At 48.4% G+C, this 17112-nt stretch overlaps 1 long non-coding RNA gene across 2 annotated transcripts; it reads right to left on the reverse strand.

Annotated features, from left to right (window-relative positions):
• Positions 1–7430: 7430 nt before the first annotated feature.
• On the reverse strand, positions 7431–17015 carry LOC139596044 (uncharacterized). 2 transcript variants are annotated; one of them, XR_011681207.1, is made up of 3 exons: positions 16557–17015; positions 15813–16456; positions 7431–10937 (listed from the first exon to the last, which is right to left on the reverse strand). It is a non-coding gene; the product is annotated as an uncharacterized lncRNA (long non-coding RNA). The 2 variants fall into 2 exon arrangements; XR_011681206.1 differs by having other exon boundaries at positions 15813–17015.
• Positions 17016–17112: the final 97 nt, after the last annotated feature.

Genomic DNA, 17112 nt, shown 5'->3' on the forward strand with positions numbered 1-17112 from the left:
AGTATAGTTTTAATATAATATATTTCATAAGATAATAAGCCAGCCTTCTGAACCATGGAGTCAACATACTCATCTCTTCCCTCATCCTGGGACCCCTGTGCACACCATCACAGGTGAGGGTCTGGCACATTTCTTACCCCTGACTTAACCCTTGCAAGAACCCTGGGAACAGCAAAATGAGCACATTTCCTTGATGTTCTGGGCCTTGGACACTGAGTGAAGCAAAGATCAGTGACTCAGTGTCCAGCTGGGCTGGGCTCTCGGGGATGTTGGTGGGACAGAGCTGCTGTAGCACTTCCCTCCTTGAGTCTCCTCACCCTGAAGAAGTGCTCAGGCTCTTTTTCCTCTTGGCATAAGATTATATTGAAAGGAACTATAAGATTATATTGAAAGGAACTTGCTGATTATATTGAAAGGAACTATTCTGGAGCTTGGAATTTTAATTATTTGGAATCAACTTTTGATTAAATTGTTGTTGTTAAATAAAGGATTAATCATCTAGAAAAGACCTTTAGCTGGCTGGGAATAACAGCTAGACAGTGTGTTTATTTCACTTTCAATCTGCTGCTGTTACACTTTGGGCTTCTTTTCCTGAAGAAACACGGGGAGGAGGGGCACATAAATCAAAACTTTATCCTGAACTCATTTCCTTATTCTGAATTGCATAAAACATTTGATCTTCTTTCACTACAAAATTTCAGGATAGAAGGATCATTAACATTAAAGGTAATATGAAATGCAAAAGTGTTTGTTGAAGAGGAGATAGAAGCTTCTCTTCATGTGATACTTTATTTTCCTTGTTTCCCAGCTAAAAGTGGCCTGTTGTGGCTGGCTATGATGTAGCAGCACTACAGCCAGGAGCACTGGTGAGATGCACCCAGTTTGATTGAAGGTTTTTTTTCTGCATGGTGAAAAATGATATCCTCACCCAGCTAAAATAAATTACACCTACTGTGAATTTTATTAGCCATCAGTTTTTGCCTTGAAAAGAATACAAGAGCTCAGAAAAAATAACCAGAGACATTTGAATGTAATTGGAACATATGACAGCAAAGTGGTCACTGCTTTTACAGCAGAGAGTTAAAAAAATTTTTATCACCCCATGTTGAATTGAACATCCTCAGATCCATGACAAATGCACAGCTGGAAATGAGGGGGGACAGGCTGACCATTTCCTTCCACTCATGGTTACTTTTCTTCCAGGAATGTGGCTGAAGACCTTTCAGGAGCTGTGCAGGATCACTGTTCCTCAGCAAAAATCAGCATTTCTGCCATGCTGGAGGCTTCAAACAGCCCCACAAACTGCTAATGCACCTGCTCAGCAGTGTGCTGAAATGGCAATAATGAATAATAAATGCTGCTGCCTCCTTCAGAACATTACCAAACCCTTCTTTTCTCCCTCCAGGAAGGTTTACAAAATCCTAAGTGATCCTGTGCCCAGACTGGCCATAAAAATCCCTTACACAGGTTACAACAGAACCCTTTGTGTTGTAAAAAGGCCTTAAATTTTCTTCCTCTTTGCCTTGGACTTCCCAGTCGTTTGTATTTATTTATGAGTGACTTCCAGCTGGACCCTTAACAAAAATTCACTAATGTGAAGACTTGATATATAAGGTTCTGGTCATCACATTTGCTTAAATGTGTAAAGCTCACCTGTATGAGAAGTGTGTCTAAAAAGGAAAAATCCTAGGAACATATAAAACTTGTTTTTGTAAAGTTTGAGTTGAGGAAGTTTGTTGGCCACTGGGTTGATGGGTGATCTTCTGGAGCAACAGCTTTTGGTTTCTTTTCCCAGCCTTGATGTTGAGGAACTTGGTTATATTTTGAAGTTCAGCTTTGTTAAGTACTTTCAAATCTAGTAGGAAGGTGTTATTTGTGTCTGCAGCTATTGCAAGGCAGACACTTTCCAAACACTCAGGAAATTCCTAATTCAAGTGAGAAGGGAAGGAAACAGGAAAAAAAAAAAAAGACAATTAAGCCAGATCTGAGTAACACAAGTAACGCACCAGGGAAAGGTCTGTCAGAGAATTCCCTCTGGGAGGGGAGCAAGGCTGGTGCCTGGAGCAACTTCCAGGGCTTCAACAGGAATGGATCATGGATGGCAAGTCTCTGTCTGGTGCAGAGAACACAGGGCTCCCTTCCCCAGTGGAAAATCTCTGTAATTCTGTCAGGCTCTGTGTGACGTGTAATTATGGCCCTGTGCTCTTTTATTAATTTACACTCCTGCTTTACTTTGCTTGTGTCCAAGCACATCCATATTATGATGCAAATTCAGCAGCAGCATGAAGGCCGAGTTCCAAGTAAGTGTTCCTAAGGGAGTTTTTGTCATACTTGTTCAAATCACGAGTCAGGGAAAAAAAGAAAACATGCATTCAAACCATTAATTTAACATGTTAGTGCAGATCTGGATTCATTAATAAAATACAAACTTGCTGATGACCGAACTGGTGCAAACTTAGGTTTCATTTACCCATGTGAGAGGTTTATTTCTCCCTGTGCCTCTCCTGGAAGTTCCCATGGAGTGAAATTCCCAGAATAAGCATGGCTGTAATGCAACCCTGCATCAAACAAACTGCAGTTTGTATGTATAGACCACTTGGCTAACTCCAAAGTAAATAAACACGATGTTGGTCTTAACGTGTTCAGCAGCTTTGCTTCTTAAGAAGGGTGAAGAAAATTGTGTCTTTGGACATTTCCTTCCATAAGATTACAACTGAGGTACTACAAATGTTGAATATTTTGTCTTAAAATAGTTTATTTTGTAAGGATAACAGTTAACTCCTGTCTCTGTGTCTGTAATTGCAAGAAACATCCCACAGAACCCCAGAATGGTTTGGGTTGGAAGGGTCCCTAAAGATCATCCAGTTCCGACCCCCTGCCATGGGCAGGGACACCTTTATCTGCAAATTCATCTTGCATTTGTCCTTCTGGCACACTGTGATTTCACCGTGTCTGCAGTGGGGGAAAGCACAAGGCCCTGACAGGGAGCCGAGGGAGGCACCATGAGAAATGATGGCCCCGCATCTCCTGTTTCAGACCTGTTAAAACAATGTCCCTCCCTTCTCCCCTGGCAACAAGTTCCAGGAATGTTCCAGCTACCTGCTGTAATTTTTAACCGTTTGTAGTGGAATTGATGCCTCCTCGTTCCCTTCTCCGGGAGCTGGTGAGTTTAATGTCGGTCAGATCTGCTCCCTGCACGGTACTTAAACTAAATCCTAACTGCCTCTGGCCAAGTTGTTTCAGCTGGTGGCCCTTTAAACCTCTTTCTAGACATTCCTGCCTCTGCTGCAGTTGGTAAAACAGAAATAAACCTGCTCTCCGGAGCACGGGCAGCCATGGAAGCTCCGGCCAAAGCGCCCCCAGCGTTCCCCAGCGAGGGAGGCTCAATAAAGACCTGCAGGGCCGATCCGTGGCTCTGGTGTTTCCCTTCCCGCTGTGCCCGCACCGAGCCGAGCCGAGCCGGGGGGGCCGGGCAGGGCTCCCGCTCGGAGCTGCGGAGTTTGGAGCTGCTGTCGCTCTGTCCTGCCGCTCCCCCGTGTCCGTGTGTCAAAGGCCGCTTCCTCGGCCGCCCTCCGCGATAATTAAACGACTTTGCCGTCGTAAACCAGAATCGGGGCGAGTGCCAGAGAGGCGTTAAACTTTTCCGCCGTGACTTTGGCCGTCACCGCCCCCGTGCCCGGTCCCTGCCCGTCCCGTCCCTCCCTGCCGGTCTCTGCACTGCCCCCGACGGCGGCTCTGGCTGTCCCTGCGGTCCCCCCGCAAAACCCATAAACCGCGATCCGCTTTGATGTCGCCTTCAGAAAAGTTCACTTTATTTACAAGGGGGGCTCCCCCCTGTTTACACACGCCCATTTGTAAAATTAGCCAACCCCCCTGACAAAAACGCAAAGGAATGGCTGAGAAATAAATAAACCTCTCCCCCCACTCCGAGGCGGAAAGGCTCCAAGCCAGCGGGGTTCTGCTCCCCCCCGGCCCGGGGCTCAGGCGATCCTGCTGCAGAACTCGTCGAAGTCCCTCTCCATGAAGAGCTCGCTCTCGATCACATCGTCCTCCGAGGGGAAGTACTGCTGGCTCTCCTCCTGCGGGGAACCCGCGGCCGCACCGGCCCCGGTCCCGGCCCGGGCGGGCGGGGAGCGGGCGGCGGCTCCGGGCTCCCCCGCGCACTCCATCAGCGCCCCGCGGGCGTTCTCCAGCACCCCCAGGTACGAGTCCATGTCCAGCGGGTCCATCTCGCAGTCCGACCCGCCGCTCTCGGTGCCCACCGAGTCGGAGCGCAGGTGCATGAGCTGGTACTTCTCCCGCATCAGGAACTGGTTGGTGTTGCGGGGCGCCCGCATGCCCGGCGCCCGCCGGCCCAGCACATTGACGGGCCGCAGGGAGAACAGCACCCGCGGCCGCGCCGGGCGGTGGCAGCGGCGGAAGGCGCGGCAGTGCTGCTGCTGCAGCTGCTGGTGCTGGTAGTGCTGGAAGTGGCTGTGCGTGCGGCTGCCCAGCAGCTTCCGCGCCCCGCCGGGGACCCTCCCGCGCCGCCCGGGCGGACAACGGGAGCGGCTGCCGCCCCGCCAGGGCTCGCCGCCCTTCAGCGGCGTCGGGGAGGCGCCCCCCGGCACCCCCTCGCCGCGGGCGGGCTCCCAGGGCGGGCACACGATGAACTCCGCGCGTCGCAGCATCGCGGCCCCCCGGCCTCTCACATGCTCCGAGCCGCCGGGACGCCCCCGCCGCGCTGCTCCTGCGCCGTCGCCTCTCCGGCGCGTCCTCCGCTTCTCTCCGGGCTGAGCGGCCGCTTCCCAAGAGCCCTGCGGGGGCCTCTGCGGGCGCCTCTACCTTTTCACGATCCGCTCTGTTTTTTTCTTGAGCGGAGCCCGTTGGCAGCGCATAGCCTGGCTGAACGGCTGCGGGCTGCGGGGCAGCTTGACGGGTTCCAAGCCGCCTCTTCGGAGATGGTCTCGCCTACTCCCCGGCCGGGCGCTGCCGGGCTGTCAGCGCTGCGCCGGGCACGGCGGGCCGGGGCAGGGCCCGGGAGCGAAGCGAGCGAGGGGAGGGGAGGGGAAGGCGCCGAGGCTCAGGGACCGCACAGGGAGCGCGCGCACCGCCCGCCGCCCCGCGCCCACTGCCGACGCGCTCCCGCGCAGCCCTTATTTATCACCTCCGGCGCAGTCCAACTGCCGCCGCGCCGCGGGGGGAGCCGGGGCGGCACAGCCGCTCCTAAGCCGGCCCGTTCCCGCCAAACTTAGCCCTCCGCGCCCGGGGATCGCGGGGGCTCCGCGTCACCGCAGCCCGCACGCTCGTATCTCCCGTGTTATCCCGGGTTATCCCGGGATCTCTTCCCCCTTGGGCGCGTTTGGCTTGGCTCAGAGCTGCGGGCGCATTTTGTTCACACCCTATTCACGAAGGCCGTTTACGCTCAGCTCCCCGCGCAAGCACCGTGGCCCGCCCGCTCCTTGCAGCAGCGCTACGCAAACCGCGTACGGCACCGTTCCCTTGCAGCGGCGCTACGCCAACCGCTACGCAAACCGCGTACGGTGCCCGTGAGGGGCGCTGGCGTGGGGTGGGAGGGTGGCGGTGAAATGGCCGCGGGGGTAGCGGGGAGGGAGAAGGGGCGGCCTGAGGCCGGCGCTGGAGAAGCCGCGGCGCTCAGTGCCGGTGCCCGCGGCCGCCCTTTCTCTGCAGCTCCAGGCTGCGGCCGGCGCCACCGGCGGGCAGCGGTGACCTTCCCGCGGGTCCCACAAAATGGTGCCCGCGCCTTCCCCCTCAGCCGCTTCACGCCAGGGCAGTCCCCTCCTGAGGCTTCACGGTTTTTTTTTCTCTTCCCTTTAACCTCTCTGGCTGAATCGGTGCTTTTTCATCAGTCTAGAGTGAAAAACGAGAGCAGAGACATTCATTCGTGTTATTTGGGGAATGTCCCAGTTACTTGTGCTGGGCCTTGGTCCCTCTACCACAAATTTCCCCTGATTTTCCAATCTGTTTTGGGTGGCATTTTTCTGCCCTGTATGTAACTAATCGGACAGTGTTCACCCTCTCCCCTCTCCCTCCCAATCTGTTCATGGAAAACAAGCTCAGTGTTGCCCAAAGGCTCCCAAATAAAGGCTGTGCATGAACTCTGCGGGCAGCAACTCCCATGCAGGTAACATTTTATTACAATTTAACAGTGAAGGGCAAAGAAGTACAAAATATACTGAGGGAGACAAGGTAAAAATCTGGATTTGGGCTAAGTACGGAGTCAACGTTGCCAAAACCAAATTGCCCACGTTTGGCTGTTTCACTGCTTTAGAGTTTGTATTTCTAAGCAGTGTTTGTTTCAAATTCCATTCAGGAATTATATGGTGTTCCCTTTCAACTCAGCTGGTGTTATCACCTGTGTGTTTTACAAACTAAAGGCCAAAATGGAAGGGGTTGGCACTGGAGCAAGCAGCAGCTGTCTAAAATGTGCAGCCTCTGAGATCTGTGGGCATGTCAGAGCAGGGGGAAGCTGCGGTGCTTTCAGAGTTCATGGGTGTTTATAAAGGAATGCCACATCATGGGGTAGAATCCACATCCCGAGTTGTCTCAGGCTTTTTCACAGATGTATTAGGCAGCAGTGTGGCTTGAATAAACTTCTGCCACTCCAAACTCCCCTCCTGGATACAGAACATGCCAGAACTCTGTGTTTGTACAGGGGACTCTGCCCTGGCAACCACATGCACCCAGTCTCTCCTGTCTGGCTGGTCAGCCCAGCTCAGTCTGGCCTCAGTTCCCATTTTCTCTTCTGTTTCTCTGAGTTTGGTGCAGATTGAGTCTGCATTTCTTTTAGCTGTTCTAGAAGGATATAGGAAATTGTGTGTAGAAAGGAGCCTTGTGCTACTCTGTGCAGGAGAGAATTCAGTTAATGTGCCTCTCTTCACATCTGGATTATCTCTAATCCACACACTGACACTGCCCTACACAGACCAGTGAATTCATCCTGTACCCAGTCCTGCAAATCAAAACCTAAAGCTTTTATTGAAACCTTTATTAGTGCCTACATCTTTATGAGTAAATAAGTTTTTAGAGCAATTTGAAATCATTACTTGGAGGCAGCTGCACTGTTTGTGCCATTATTGACCCGGCCTTCATTCTCCAGGCTCTGTTCTGGGCAGGGTTCAGGTGTGCAGGCTGGGAATTCTCCTTCCCTCACCTTCCTGCCTCACTTCTATTTTTCCCAGTTGGAATCCTTTTCAAAGCTGTTTCCAGCACAAAAAGTGGAGGAAATGTTTTTTTGATGTATCATGAAATGTTTTGTAATTTCTCAGTGGATGCCAGCCAGCAATAATATTTTTTCAAACCGTTTTCTTTGACATGGGAGAACCCATCTACAAGTTTGGTTTTAAATTTTTTTTAATTTTTTTTTTTTTTTTAGCAGCAAAGGAGGGACTTCTGTTGTAGCTACTGTTATAAAATTGACTCAAAACGAGTAATTTCCAATCAAAGAATTTATTAATTATTGAAGCAGATATACTACGTAAGCAAAGGCTCAGCGCTGGGCGATGGGAGTTTCCACTCCACCAACTGCCGCGCCAACTAGTTTCTGATTCAGTCCTTTTATCCTCTCCATCCTTCAGGAGTCCATGTTATCTCGGAGTTCTCTGCGCCTGTGCTGGTTGTTGCTGGGGGGGGGGTCATCCTTCTGCCTCCTGGTGGTCGGTGATGAAGGCTGTGGAGTCTTCCTCAGCTGCGTCTTCTTCACCCTATGTCCTTATTTGGTGACTTCTCCGTGGAAAATTACCAAGATCTTATGATTAACGCAATATGTGCCCTATTAAGCTTAAGCAAGCAAATATCCTGCCTTGCAAACTGTTTATCTGCCCCTGCCCCTTCCCCAGCTTTTCCCTGGTCATTATTTCTGTGAGTTATTTGCTTGTACCATTTGCTGGGTGGGACCATGTGTGGGCTCCTGCAACCCCTTCCCTGGTATCCTTGTGGCTCATATCTCATGAAGTAGTACAGAAATAGTCAGCAGACAACTCCTGTAACACACTGGTCTCTTTCTCGTGACGAACAAAATGTAGTCCCTCATCTCAATCCCCCCTTTGTTTTGATACTCAATTTTGTTCGTCAAAACGCTCTAATTCCCTTTTGCTGAGCTCCAGAGATTCTTCTGGATCATCCATCTTCAAGGTTTTGTATTTTGCTCGTATGAGCATAAGGTGAGCAGCTTCTAATCTGCCTTTTACAATGCTAATCAATTTATTAAAAATACAAGGGCCAAACGTGAGTCTCAATAGTAAGAGAAGTAGTGGACCCGCTATCGTTGATAATAAAGTTGTAAGCCAAGGAGAATAGTTAAACCAAGATTCATACCAGCTTTGGTGTTCTTCCCTTTCTCTTTGTCTTCTTTCTAGCCCCTCCCTTAGTTTTACCATTGAGTCCCGTATAATTCCGCTCTTGTTTACATATGTGCAGCATTCTTCTCTTAAAGCAGCAAATAGTCCTCCTTGTTGCAGGAATAATAGATTTAACCCCCTTTGATTTTGTAAGGCTACCTCTGCTAGGGAATCTAATGATTCTGTGAGGTCTTTGATGGAGGCTTCGATCTTCTTGAGGTCTTCATCTACAGAGGCTCTTAGTTCTTGGAATCCTTGGTGTTGCTGTATGAGTGAGGCTATTCCTGTTCCTGTCCCGGCTGCACCTATTCCTAGTAACATTGCTACAGTGAAGGTTGTGAATATTTCCCGTTTCACTATGTGGGGTCCTATATTTTGATATTGTTCATAAACGTACTCTACGGGGTGGTAAAGGACTCTGGGTACTATCAATACTTGAATACAAAAGTCACTGGATTCATTAAATCGGTCTATATTTATACGTGGGGTGACTCCGAGAGTGTTACAGACCCATTTAGTATTTGCTGCTGGCAGTATCCAGCTGGCAGGTTTCTTAGGGTCACTCAAATTCCCCATAACCTGACATAGATGTCGTTTTTCCACTGGTACTCGTTCTATACATCTTCCTCTCCCCGTTACCCTTGCCAAGGTTATTCTTCTTGATTCTTCTCTTTCTTTTTTCTATAGGCACTTAGCTGGGTTGGTCCCATTTACTCGTCTGCTTTTTGCTGTTACCCCTATGGCTTCATAGAACGGGGGGTTTACGGTGTAACACAGCCAACATTCCTCAGTTAGATTTGGATGAGTCTCATTCAGGACTAGGAAAGTGGCCTGTAATATTTTCTACAAGTCTCCTTCTCCTGGGTTTTCAGGTCTTCGGGTCAAATTAGTAAAGTTTTGCTTATACATTTCTGGAAAACTAGTGGTTGGGGCTATTTCTGATTCATTTCCATTATTTTCTTCTAGCATTAGTTCTCCAGCTATCACCTGGTTTGGTCCAATTGGGTCGGGGTCGTGTGGCACGGTTGTCTTTTGGATCATAAAGTGCCCCCCTCTGTCTATCCCTGGTTCCCATAATCGGGCTCCCCACATTTTCCCTAATAACCAGACTTGGTCATGTGGATTTGTCACATTAATGTAAATCATATTGCATGTTCCATCTAACCCTCCTTGTTTCTGGGTATATGTGGAAGTGGGCTGTGTACACCCGTATGGACCCCATCCAGTTCTGATAAACTCGTCCTCGTTCCCCCCAAAGGAGCTTACTGATACACAGTCCCAATAAGCACAGTAAAAGTGTCCTGGATAGTTACAATACCCTTTTCCCGGGTTTGAGCTTGGACAAAAATAATATCCAAACTGATTTAAACATGGATTTACAGGTATTAAATCACACAAAGTACATAAAAAGCTGGGTGCGCCAGACGTGATTTTGGTCTGGATAACATACTGGTCTTCCCATCTAATCAGTGACCATTTGAAGGGTTGATGTGAATACCCTTCTGCCCCTGAACTTGTTACAATGCAAAAGAACAGAATTAACGCTTGTAATTTGCGGCTGTCATTGTCGGAGCTCAGGTTAAATTTTACCTTTGGTTTCCCCAGTGGTGGGTTACCAATCCTGGGGCAGGACGGCCAACATTTCCTGGACATCCCATATGGGGGTCGGGGCTTCCGACAGACTCCACTGGTTATTACGTCTCTGCCTCGCCCGACGACTCGGTTGCTGCGAGCCTCGGGGTTTGCCATCTTCTCGGCAGCAGGGGTATTCTTCAGGAGCCGGATAAACCTCCCGTTTCCACTTTTTAGCACTGGCGGCCCAGTTATCAGCTTTTATTAATGAGAGGTCACACCGCAAACTGGGGGCTTTCTTCCGACACACCACTTCCAGGATGTCCAGGAGAAAGGGGATCGGTTCGTTAGGGTGGTAGCAGAACCGATCAGGATTTACCCCTTTGGAAAAGGTTTCCCACCACTTGTCAGATCCAAGCTTTACCTCCCCTGTAGCAACTCTGCTACTAAGAATGATAGAGGTTAGTCTCCTCTCTTTCTCATAGCACGGCGTGCAAATTCCCCTAGGTGTTCTACCACTCCGACAATGAGACCACCAAGGTTCGTGACACAATTTACAGGAAAAGCATACAAGGGGGTGACAGTCACAATCTAACCAGTTACACTTCAACCTAATATCTTTGTTCTGTGCTTTTTCCCCCTCCCACGCGTGCCCTTTACGTTCTAATCTCGGAGACTTAAAGTAGGGCTTTCTTAACTCGTCCTCTAAGAGTTTGCAATATCCAAGAGCCTCCCGATTCCCTATTAGGTGGGTTTGGAGATAATGGTTATCTCCAACCCAGATTGTTATCTAAATCATTTATTAGTTCGTTTCAGCTTTAATTTGGTTTCTCCCGGGAGACTGCAAACCTCCCAGCTGTGAGGGGGTTTTACCGGTCCTTTTATGCGACTAGCATGAGTCCATCCTTTTTCAGCGGTTCGTATGGCGGCTTCTGTGGTGAGGAGTACTTGGAACGGTCCTTCCCACCTTGGAGTCAAGGGGTTTTCTTTCCAGCTCTTCACGATCACCCAATCTCCTGGCTGTACCTGGTGTAAGATAAAATCTAAAGGAGGCTGTTGTGCTAACATACCTTTTTCCCATAATGCCTTTCTGTACTTTGTCAATTCCACCAAATATTTTTGCGTACATGTGTCATTAATGACAGGATGTTCGTTAGGATTTTCTAGGTTATACGGCATCCCATACATCATTTCAAAGGGTGATACCCCTAAATCAGCTCTAGGTCTTGTTCTTATATTTAGCAACGCTAGAGGAATACATTTAACCCAGGTCAAATTGGTTTCTGCTACCAGTTTGGTCAATTGCTTTTTTATTTCTCCATTCATTCGTTCAACTCGTCCAGAGCTCCGGGGATGCCAGGGGGCATGTTGTTCCCACCGTATGCCCAGAGCTGTTGCTAAGTTTTGGGTAACTTGGGAAATAAAATGCAGCCCTCTATCTGAGTCAATGACTTCTGGGACCCCGTATCTCGGGATTATCTCTTCCATCAATATTTTCGTAACTACTTTGGCTGTTTCTCTTACGGTTGGGAAGGCTTCCACAAAATGTGTTAGGTGGTCCACCAAGACCAATAAATATTTGGTTCTCCCTACTTTGGGGAGCTCGGTGAAATCTATCTGAATGTGGGAGAAAGGCCTTTTTGCTAGCGGTCGGCCTCCCTCCAGTAATTTAGGCATCCTCTGGTTACTTGTTTGGCAATGTCTCAGATTCCCACACTCACATACTTTGCAGCAAAATAATCTACCAGTCCCTGTGATCCCCAATGTGTTTTTTGATGTATCTTAGTCAGTAATCTATGTGCCAGTGCTCTAGGTATTATTTCTCTGCCATCTGATAATTTCCATGCTCCTTGTGCATCCCTTTTTGCTCCTAGTTTTTGTATTTTATTCTCTTCCTCTTTATTAAACTTGATGTCGGGGTCAGGTTCTGGCATTTGGGAGTGTTCTATGTTTTCCTGCAAAGTGAGGAGTCTCAGGGCAGCCCGTTTAGCCTCCTGGTCAGCTGCATTATTTCCCCTACTTCTCAAATCCAGTCCTTTTTGGTGACCTTTCAGGTGAACTATAGCTATTTTTCGGGGTTTTCGTAGGGCACTGAGCACATCTAATATTAATTTATGGTGAACTAAATCTATCCCTTGTGAATTTATTAGTCCTCTTTCCTCCCATATCTTGCCAAATGTATGGACTACCCCATAGCTATATTTCGAGTCTGTAAAAATAGTCCCATCTTTTCCTGTTAACCATTTCAGGGCTCGTAGTACAGAATATAGTTCACATGCTTGGGCAGACCAGGATCCACTAAGGGGTCTCGATTCTATCACTTCCAGGTTGGGTCCCCTTATTATAGCATATCTTGATTTTCTCCTTCCCTCAACTACTCTGGACAATCCATCCACAAACAGTCTTTCTCCTTTTTCCAATTCTTCTTCTTCCAAATCTGGTCTGATTTTTGTTTGTTCTTCTATAGTCACTATACAATCATGTGTTAGTGCTTCTTCTGGTCCTCCATATAAGAAGGAAGCTGGATTTTGGATATTAGTAGTTTCTAGAGTTAAATTTGGAGCCTCAATTAATATTCCTTCATATTTTAAAAGCTTTGCATCTGAGATCCATTTTTCAGCCTTTTGCTGTAAGACTCCCCGTATGTTATGGGGGGACAGCACTTTCAGGCTGCTATTAAATGTAATTTTCCGGGCTTCTTCTACCAAAAGAGCACATCCTACAATTGCTTGTAAGCACGTAGGCCATCCTCTGCTTACTGGGTCCAAGATCTTTGATAGATAAGCCACCAGTTTCCTTTTCTCTGCCCATTCTTGAGTAAGGACCTCATGCAACCCCCTTGTCTACGTTTATGAACAAAAAGAAGGGTCTATTAGTATTAGGTAAACTTAATACCGGGGCATGGATTAGGCTCTCTTTAAGCTCTTGCAGCCTTTCGGTGTCCTCCTGATTCTATTTTAGGAGTCCCTCTTGAGTAAGTTTCTGATACAAGAAAGTCGCCTTACTACTGTAGTTTTCAATCCATTGTCGACAATAACCAGTTAGTCCAAGTATTTGCTTGATTTGTCTCTTATTTCTTGGAATTGGCAATGCTAAAATCGCCTGTATTCGTTCGGGGTCTATTCTCTTCTCTCCTTTCTTTAGATAATGGCCTAGGTATTTTACTTCTTCTTCGACAAATTGTAGTTTTGCCTTGGCGACTTTCAATCCCTTTAATCCTAAAAAGTTCAATAACTTAATACTTTCTTTCCGTACATTCTCTTCCTGCTGCCCCGCCAGGAGTAGATCATCTACGTATTGGATTAATGTAACCCCTGGCCCCACTTGGTAATCCTGTAAAATTTGCTCTAAAGCCTGCCCGAAGAGATTAGGGGACTCAGTGAATCCTTGAGGGAGTACCGTCCATCTTAATTGTTGTCTCTTCCCCGTATTGGGGTCTTCCCATTCAAATGCAAAATAATCCCGGCTTTCTTTAGCCAAAGGGCATGCCCAAAAGGCATCTTTGAGATCTATAACACTGTACCATAAACTCTCAGGCCCCAGTTTAGTCAAGAGGGTATAAGGATTTGCCACCACCAGGAACCGGGCTACAGTTCGCTTGTTTATTTCCCTTAAATCATGCACCAATCGATAGGTGCCGTTTGGCTTTTTAACTGGTAGGATGGGAATATTGAAGGGAGACATACAGGGTTCTAACAATCTATTATTCAACAACCTTTCTATTTCTGGTTTTAATCCTCGTCTCCCTTCTGGGGATAATGGGTATTGCTTAATTCGGACAGGGACATCTGGATTTTTGATAGTTACCGAAAATGGAGTGATTTTTAGCTGTCCCACACTCTCAGGCGTGTACCAGACTTCGGGGTTAATTTGCTTTTCATCTTCTACCCTTAAAGGGCATAATTTAATTTTTAATTCCTTATTATCTACACCTATACTAATCCCTAATTCTATAATCATGTCTCGCCTGAGCAGATTATAATCTGACTCGGGTACCAATAATAAATTTCCCATCCCTATTTTGGATCCTGATTCTATAGTCACATTTTTTATGATTTGTACTTCAAAAGGTTCCCCTTTTGCCCCTATGACAGTGGCAGTTTCTTTAGAGATGGTACATCCTTTTGGTAGGTTCTGTACCGTGGATCTTTCTGCCCCCGTATCTACCAAGAATTCCATTTCTTGGTTGTGGGGACCCACTTTAAGTTTTATCAAGGGCTCTTTATGATTTTTCCGGGTCCCCACCAAATAGAGCCCCTGACCCCCCAGTCCATTTGGAACTGCTTCTCGTCTCTGATTCGGACTCTACATTCTCGCTTAAAATGCCCTTTTTTCTCACAATAAAAACACACCTTCACCCCTTCTGACTCCCCTATACCTTTCTATTTTTGTTCACTCGAACCTCCCTTTCGGCCTTCTCTTTGATACCTCCCCCCACCCGTTGCTGCGACCATCAACCTTACTTGTCTGCGGTCTCTTTCGTCGTCCCTACGGACATATACTTTCTGTGCCTCCCTAAGCAGTTCATCCAGCCCCCTGTTCTGCCAGTCCTCTAACTTCTGAATTTTCTTCTTTATGTCGTCCCACGATTTTAAAACAAAATGGACTTTCAGCATTGACTGTAAAGTTTGGCTATTGGGGTCCATTCCGGAGTACAATCATAAGTTCCTCCGTAATCTCTTGAGCCATTCCGTAGGCGACTCGTCCTTCTTTTGCCTATCGTTGAATGCCCGATCTATATTTTGCCCCCTCGGGACTGAGTCCCTAATCCCCTGAATAATTATGGTCCTTAAATCCTGCATATGTGTTCTATGTGCTGCATTTTGATGGTCCCAGTGGGGGTTCTGTAGGGGCCATTTAGTGTCCGCAGCCGGGCCTTGGACATGCTGCGTGTCCCAAATACGCATTCCTTCCCTTCTTATCATATTCCGTTCTTCAGTAGAGAACAGAATGCCCAAAATGGACTGCATTTCTTCCCAGGTATAGATGTTTGGTCCTAAGAACTGGTCGACCCTCTCGGCTACTCCAAAAGGGTCCTCTAATAGATGTCCCATGTCCTTCTTAAAGTCTCGTACATCTGCCGAACTCAAGGGGACAGTAATAAATCCTATACCCGCCTGTGGTCCACCCATGGGCATCTCCCGTAGAGGGAATAGCCCCGTCTAAACCCTACTGCGGCTCCTTGTAATCGGGCCTTGGTAACCGGTTTGGTTAACCTCCCCTTGGTTACCCTCTTCATCATTGTTCGGTGCAGGTGGTTGTGGAGGTGGTGGGGCATTGGGTGCTGGCGGTGGGACATATGGGGGCGGTGCTATAATTAAGCCGCCCAAATGATTGTCCCTCTTCCCCTTTTTGTCCGGATCCCCTTTTCCTTCTCTTAATTGGAAAACATACACTTCGGGTCTTACTACCCATATTTTGGCATAATCACTCTCCTCTTGCGAAAAGGGCTCTTTAGAATTTACCCATAGGTTCAAGTCCTGTCGAACCCAGCCTTCACGGGCCAGAAAACATTTTTGGAAATCTCTTTCCCACCCCATACTTCCACGCAATAATGTATCGTTCTGGCCTTATCCTTAGTCTCGGTCCCCGGGTAATGTTTCCAATTACTAAGCATAAATCCTAGGCGACTGTCCCTTGGAATGGGGGGGAGTTTGACTTGGGTTGGGGTCTTGCTTTTCCCCTGCCCCATTCGTCCGGAGTGCCTTCTTTCACTCTCAAATTCCTTTCACTTCCCCTTTTTCGTGGCCCGAGCCCTTCGCGGGTCTAGGGGAACCGCACTGCTCAAGGGTCCGCACTCACTTGGAGAGTCCGGCTGCCGGCCCTCCTCTCATTCACACTTGTCCACCGCCACACTCCGGGATCCCAACCCCGCCCGAACGGATTCCCTTTTATACTCACGCGTCCTGCGTCTTCGTCCGGACTCCGTGCACAGATTATTAAGGGGTTCACCGGTATAATTTGTCCCGTTTGCTTACTAGTATATATTTTAGGGTCGTCGGTGAGAGTGGCGGAGGTTCTCCCAGAGGGGCTACCCAGGAAGCACTGGATGAGGCGGCCCCCACTCTGGGTAGATCTTACCGATCCAAACTCTCATCCGAGTCGCGGCACCAAATTGTTGTAAAATTGACTCAAAAGGAGTAATTTCCAATCAAAGAATTTATTAATTATTGAAGCAGTTATACTACGTAAGCAAAAGGCTCAGCTCTGGGCGACACGGGAGTTTCCGCCCCACCAACTGCCGCGCCAACTAGTTTCTGATTCAGTCCTTTTATCTTCTCTCTCCTTCAGGAGTCCATGTTATCTCGGAGTTCTCTGCGCCTGCGCTGGTTGTTGCTGGGGGGGGGGGGGTCATCCTTCTGCCTCCTGGAGGTCGGTGATGAAGGCTGCGGAGTCTTCCTCAGCTGCGTCTTCTTCACCCTATGTCCTTATTTGGTGACTTCTCCGTGGAGAGTTACCAAGATCTTATGATTAACGCAGTATGTGCCCTATTAAGCTTAAGCAAGCAAATATCCTGCCTTGCAAACTGTTTATCTGCCCCTGCCCTTTCCCCAGCCTTTCTCTGGTCGTTATTTCTGTGAGTTATCTGCTTGTACCATTTATCAGCAGGAAAGGTTTCTCTGCTGGGTGTTTATCTGCCCCTGCCCTTTCCCCAGCCTTTCCCTGGTCGTTATTTCTGTGAGTTATTTGCTTGTACCATTTGCTGGGTGGGACCATGTGTGGGCTCCTACAACCCCTTCCCTGGTATCCTTGTGGCTCATATCTCATGAAGTAGTACAGAAATAGTCAGCAGACAACTCCTGTAACACACTGGTCTCTTTCTCGTGACGAACAAAATGTAGTCTCTCATCTCAGCTACAGCCTTAAGAATTGGTATTTTGAGATATTTAAGAGTATCCCTTTAACGGAGGTACGGTCGAGCTCCCTAGAGGAGTTCGGTAGAGGCCCTTAGTATCCAGTTACTGGGAGAAGCCCAGCGTCCTGCTCTCGGTGACTCAGAGCCGGGTGGGGTTTTCAGGACACCCCGCACAGCTCCTGCCGGGGCTTAGGCTCAGGTGCCCAGCGCACGGACCGAGCCCCTTTCACCGCCGCGCCGTGAGGGGAACTGCCAACCACGCCCCGGCTGTTCGTCAGTCCCCGGCCACGCCCCGCCCAATCAGGATTTTCCCGAGCTGCCTCGCACAGCCGTGACGGGCCGCCC

This window comes from Agelaius tricolor, unplaced genomic scaffold (genome assembly GCF_023055355.1).
Source record: "Agelaius tricolor isolate 1412-34295 unplaced genomic scaffold, bAgeTri1.0.p SCAF_14, whole genome shotgun sequence".
Taxonomy (NCBI): Eukaryota; Metazoa; Chordata; class Aves; order Passeriformes; family Icteridae; genus Agelaius; species Agelaius tricolor.